Raw genomic sequence first — 6291 nt, 5'->3', positions numbered from 1 at the left:
ATAATGAATGCAGTGAATGGAAGTCATGTAAACGCTTAGGGGACACATTATGAATAAAGGAGAAATAGCTCATATTTTTAATATTATAAAATTAAAATTCAGGGACGTGAATGCGCTTTATTTCAAGGATTTTTGAGATACATCTAATTTAGTTTATATTCGTGGAATTTAAAATGATATATACAGATTTTAATGAATTTTAAAGTTTGTAAAGATCCCAAGGTATTTTAAAAGGTTTTAACGAATTTATAGACAAAATATATTTTAAAGAATTTCAAGAGTTTCAGAAAAAGTCGGAACTCAAGATTAAAAATTGTTGTTATGGATTTTTAAATGCATAATGGCCGACAGCTCCACTGCAGAGACCTCCAGTTCTGGTTCAGTTCGTAAAGAGCTCCAACTCGCATTCTGTTCGTATAAGGCTCGAAGTTAATTTTTTCGATTTGAAATTCTAAGTTAGCAGGAATAAATAGATTATTTTGCGTCGTTTTGTAAAATCTTATACAATACTATTCAATATGAAAGAAGAATTTAATAAAAAAAAAACGAACTTTGATACTCTTTCAGTTTCACAGGTAGAATGCTCCAACACAACTTGAGAAATTGAGAAGCAGGTCTTAGTCTTTCAAAATATATGATCGACACTTTAGTTGACCACCCTGCGGGTTATAATTACTACGTTATCACGTATTGCTTTGTGAATTCGAGGTAAATGTTCGTTCCACGTGTAAAGTGCTTATACTTCTTTTTTCATAATAAAAAAATAAATCTCGATAATCTTATAATTCTACCACACATTTATCAGAATTCTACAATACAAGCGTGAGGTAAAATTGCAACAATGGTATTGGAATGACGAAATTGCAATACATGTATTGTAAGTATCGTAAATCGTGAAGTCATCGTCCAGCATTCTAATACATGTATTAGAGCGTTTGTAAGACGAAAATTGTGCACAAGGAAATCACCAACTGTCAAAATTACTTAAAATGGCGAGTCAACGATCCGGGTGCACCGTGTCGAGCACCAGGTAGTTTAATGCGTATTCTACGAGAACTATTAAAAAATATTAATTTTGTGAATAATGAAAACAATTTCAAATGGTTAGTCGACGATCCGGGTGCATTAGGTCGTGCCCCAGGTCGACTCTAATTTTTAGTAATTTGTGTTGTTGTAATAATCTAAATTTTGAAAAAGTTCTTGTAGAATATGTGCTAAACTACTTGAGGAGCGTCCTGGTGCACCCGGGTCGTCGAATTACCATTTGGAATTGTTTTCATTATTGACGAAATTTAAATTTTTTTAAAGTTCTCGTAGAAAACGTTTTAAACTACCTTGTGTTCGACCTGGAGCACCCGGATCGTCGATACACAATTTTTATTAATTTTGGCTGTTAAAACCATCTAAATTTTCAAAAATTTCTCGTAGAATACGTGCTAAGAAACCTTGCGCGCGACCTGGTGCACACGAGTCGTCGAATGACCATTTAGAATTGGTTTAATTATTGACGAAATTAAAATTCTTAAAAAAGTTCTTTCAGAATACGTATTATACTACCTGGTGCTCGAACTGGCAACCCGGATCGTCGACTCACACTTGTTAGTAATTTTAGCTGTTGAAACAATCTGAATTTTGAAAAAATTCTTGTAGAATACGTGCCAAGATACTAGAGGTGCGACCTGGTGCACCCGAGTCGTCGACAGACCATTTGGAATTGTTTTCATTACTCACAAATTTAAAATTTTTAAAAATTACTCGATCTGGTGCAAACTTTTTTCGCGCGGGCAAAAATTTGTTTGCCAGGAGCAAGTGTTCTCAGAAATGATCTACATTTGTTGTTCTAATTTTTTTCTTCAACAGGCGTCGAGATATCTAGCTACTAGACTTGTATTATAAAATTCCAAGACATGTAAGGTAGCATACCAATGCCAAAATTTGGAAACAACAACATTGTGTATTGCAGCGTTACCTTACGTTTCGGAAATAAACTTCCAATACATGTAATGGAAATTTCCAACAGAAATTTTTAACAGTATAGAATAGTGATGCTAGGTTATGAAGTCCAACATTATATATCAGGTATGAAATGTAGACGCATGTGCAGTAGTACTCTTTTATAAAGAGACAGATATACCGATGTTTTTAGCGAGTAGCACAAAATGTAGAAAAACAAAAATATAGTACATGTCACGGAGGGAGTCTTTTCATGACTTGGGCAATGTGTGCGAAATGAAAATTCCCTTGGAATGCTACTTCTAGACAAATGTAGTGTTTATTCTATTGATCACTTGAAATAATAATGAAAATGAGTGACCATGGGGCAAATTCATTGCTTTATTATAAGATGTTTATTAACATAACAATATTTGTTGGCAAATGTTTGTTAACAGTATTTAGGTAAAAATTGAAGCTATTTACGAATATTGTTTTCATTATTTTATACCGTATTTCTGAATTTTCAAATCATTTTGAACTTTATTCGGTTCTCCTGAAAAAATTCTTAACAGTCAATTAGAGCTGTATACTAATAGAAAATAACCTGCAGTGATAGAATGAGAATTTATTAGTTTTATGAAAAAAATGTCACAGATTTCGTTAAATTTTCACAAAATTTTATCTTTACTTTCAAAAACAATCTTTATCTAATTCTATTTTACATAGGACATTTTTTGAAATTTCACTTCGTTTTTTGAAGAATTTTTAGTTTGTGAAGGTAGTGCAATCTGCAAATTTGGTTGAAGCGTTGATGAACTAAACCAATTTTAACTCGAACTAATAAAGTGGGCATAAAGTGGGACGTTGCTCAGTTTTGAGTAACATGGCACTGCCTGATGGCTACGCTGTAGGAGTAAATGGATAGGATGATTTGTAAAGGGTTCGGAACCTGAATTTGATCAATTCACGGGAAAAATCCGATTTTTATGTAGTAACGAGAGTTTTGTCGAACGAACGTTTATGGATTATATAGGAGAACATATTGAATGCTTTTTGGTTACTGAAACTGTAGACGATGGCACTGGAAACTCGCTGTTTTTAATCTGATTAATTAAAGGATATTAAAAACTGCTCTTTTTGTAAGTAAGAGCACCTTCTTTGTAATATTTGGTGATATATCAGTAATATAGTAGGAGAAATAATAATAGATTTCGCAGTTCCGTGGGATATGTAGGGTCACGTATGTATATGTAAGGTTCCGCAGGATAAGGGGGGTCCCGAGGGTTTGAGAGGACTTATGGGATAGTAGCAGCCTTGAGTCATAGATGGTGTCTCCTGGAAGAGGCAGAGTCCCGTGGGATAATCTGGGTCCAGAGAGATAGGTGGGGTTCCATGGGTTAGGTTGGCACACGTGGTTTCGGGGGGTCTTCAGTATAGATTGAGTCATGTGGGTTAGGTGGATCTCCCCACAGCCCCTCTCACCCATCACTGCGGCGCGGCGTCAATTTTTTGAAAGATCTAACTACGGGAGCGCTGTCACCGGGGTTTACTGTACTAATATTTTAGTAGTTAAAAGCTTGTTTTATGTTCACCAAAAAACGACAAGAACTTAATTTTCTTCAGTATTTGTAACACTTAATGCACATCCACTTAGCTGCAGATTTAAAATTCTAACGTTACTTTCTCTTGTCTTTCCTATTATAGTGATATTATTACGCTCTACAACATAAACTAGAACAAGGTAATGCCATAATAATTTCTATTTAGGCAGATGAAAAATAAAAAATAATGAATAGCTTAATTCCTTTAAGCTATTTTAATCATTACGTAGAAACTTGATTTTGTGTTCTAAAATTCGCTAAGGTATTTGATGCTCAGGTTTCTATAGACCCTCTGTGTTGTGAGGGTACTCTGGTACTCAATAGTCCTTGACACTGCTTGCCACCTGCAACTCACAGGACATTATTTCTGTAATGGACGGACATGACCTCCGTGGAGTGGTGATGCAGTAGATAGTAGTCACTAGGCAGGAGATTCTAGTGGAAGGAGCAGGAGGAGGTGGTGGTTATAGGTGCTTCTCCTGAATTCCCTCCGATGGGCTGGTTCATTAGAGAAACGTGTGGGCGACGCTAATGTGACATCAATTATGCGCCAATAACATAACAATACATAACACGTCGCATTGCTTGCATAACAATATCCCACCCGTATATCCTTCAATTATTCGCCGCGTACAGCTGATTGCAACGCGCAATACGCCATGTAATTTTGTCGCTCTGAAATTATTATCAGCTACGACTCGCAATTGCCTTGTCGTCGCGAAGTACACCCGGATCATTTGCAAAATCATTATAACGGATCCTGTGTGGGGTCAGATTGATTTTTTTGCGCTTCAACTCAAATTCATGTGTTAAATAAACTCGTAGGCTGTCAATAAAGGTGGGTCGAGATTTGATTTAAATTTTGTGGGCTGAATAAATTGGATAATAGAGTTCACATAATGTACAGTATTTGGAAAATAAATGCACTTTACGTGTTTTTTCTCATAAAATTGCCATAATGAGAAAATGATTGTAAATGGAGTGTGAAGTTTGAAACACTTAAAGAATATTCGGAAAACTGCGAGAACGAAAATATTGAAACTCAGAAGATACGTTTTAAAAACGTTTAATATATGTGTCTATGTCATGTCTATAATATTAAGGGAATATATTAGGAAAAAGCTGAATAATTCCGTGAATTTTCAAAAAACTGAAGTTGAGCGTAATTTTAATATTTTGTTGAAAATTCAGCTATGTTGTAAAAGTGCGTTTCCTTCTGGTTATAAATCTATCGGTTTTGTAGAAAATGACTATTTCCAGTTTTGAAAATTCAACTGTTGTGTAGAAAATGCGTCTGTTTGGTATACAAATTCAAGATTTTAGATAACATTTTTTTCTTTATTTATTAAAAATTCGTCTTTTTGTACAAAAAATGCACCCCCTATTGTAAAAATTTCATCTTTTGCTTTGAAATGCAACTGTTTGGTTTACAATTATTTTGTTTTGGTTGAAAATTCAACTTTTTTTGTAGAAAGTTCGTTTTTGTGTCCTCTAAAGAAAATTTTATTCACAAAAGATGTAATTATTTCGTTTTTGCTTGAAAACTGATCTTTTTTAGTTGAAAATTCATTTATTTCTTTAAAAAGACGTCTTTTTTAGGTTCAAAATTATTATTTTTCGTTGAAAATTCAACTTCATCGTAGAAAATTTTTTGCTTTAAAATGCAACAATTGAATTGGAAATAAACTATTTTGTTCAATATTCATATTTTAGGTTTGAAAAGTCCTTTTTTTATCAAATTTATTTATTTAACTGAACATTTGATACATGTATTTTATTAAAAGTTTGTTTTTTTCAGAAAGTTAATATGTTTTGTTGAAAGTTCGATTATTTGTATTAATCTTCGGATAACACACTGGGTCAAGTGTGCTAGACGGTCAGTCATAGTTGTGAAGCGTTTGAAATCATTGGTGGGTCAGATTGACCCAGTTATGTACCTAACTTTAATTTTTCTAACATTGTATTATTCGTAAAAGTTGTAAATATATATATGCACACGAAAGGTTATGCACATGAACAACGACTCTACATTTCACGCCGTCAAGGTGGTCGCGAAATATTGAATCTTGAATGTCTCCACAACAGGATTATTCTGGGTACAGCACATAGAGTCGTAAATGGAAGAGACCCTCTTCTTAAAAGGGTCAGGAAGCACGAAGAAGTGGGCAAAGGAGCGTTTCTGTACAAAGCAGCGGAGGAGGCTGTTGAAACACTCGGACTTAACTTTAGTATGAGGCATTAAATATTATCTATCTTGAGTACTAACTCCTAAAAGCCCGGATGAAGAAAGCACAAGAGAAAAAATTCCGTGAACAACTTCTCGATGAGAGGATGCACGACATCTTCCACAGAAATGTGGAGGATCAGTCAATGTCGTGTGAACTAACTTTTGCTTTCCTTAAATCACACGGATTAAAGTCTGGCACGGAGGGTTTCATTGTTGCATGACAAGACAATGTCATTTCCACCTTAACATACCGTTGCCACATTTTGAGCCAAGACATTCCCGATGATAGAGCCAATTGTCGAGAATGAGAAGTGTCGCATATACTGGAACTTTATTGAAAGCCTGAAAAGCATCCCTGCGTGTCAACAATACGCTAAAAAACTTGCGGGAAAAATGCGGAAGGCGGTCCCCTCGAGTCGCTCCGTTTTCTCAGGCTGCACGAGACTTTTGCCGTATTGTTGTATTGATTCCGTTACAGACTGTAACCACCTAGCTCATGGTCGTGAGACGTGGTTATGGCTGAAATTT

The sequence above is a fragment of the Belonocnema kinseyi genome, chromosome 4 (genome assembly GCF_010883055.1).
Source record: "Belonocnema kinseyi isolate 2016_QV_RU_SX_M_011 chromosome 4, B_treatae_v1, whole genome shotgun sequence".
NCBI classification, from domain to species: Eukaryota; Metazoa; Arthropoda; class Insecta; order Hymenoptera; family Cynipidae; genus Belonocnema; species Belonocnema kinseyi.
This window is presented reverse-complemented; position numbering follows the sequence as displayed.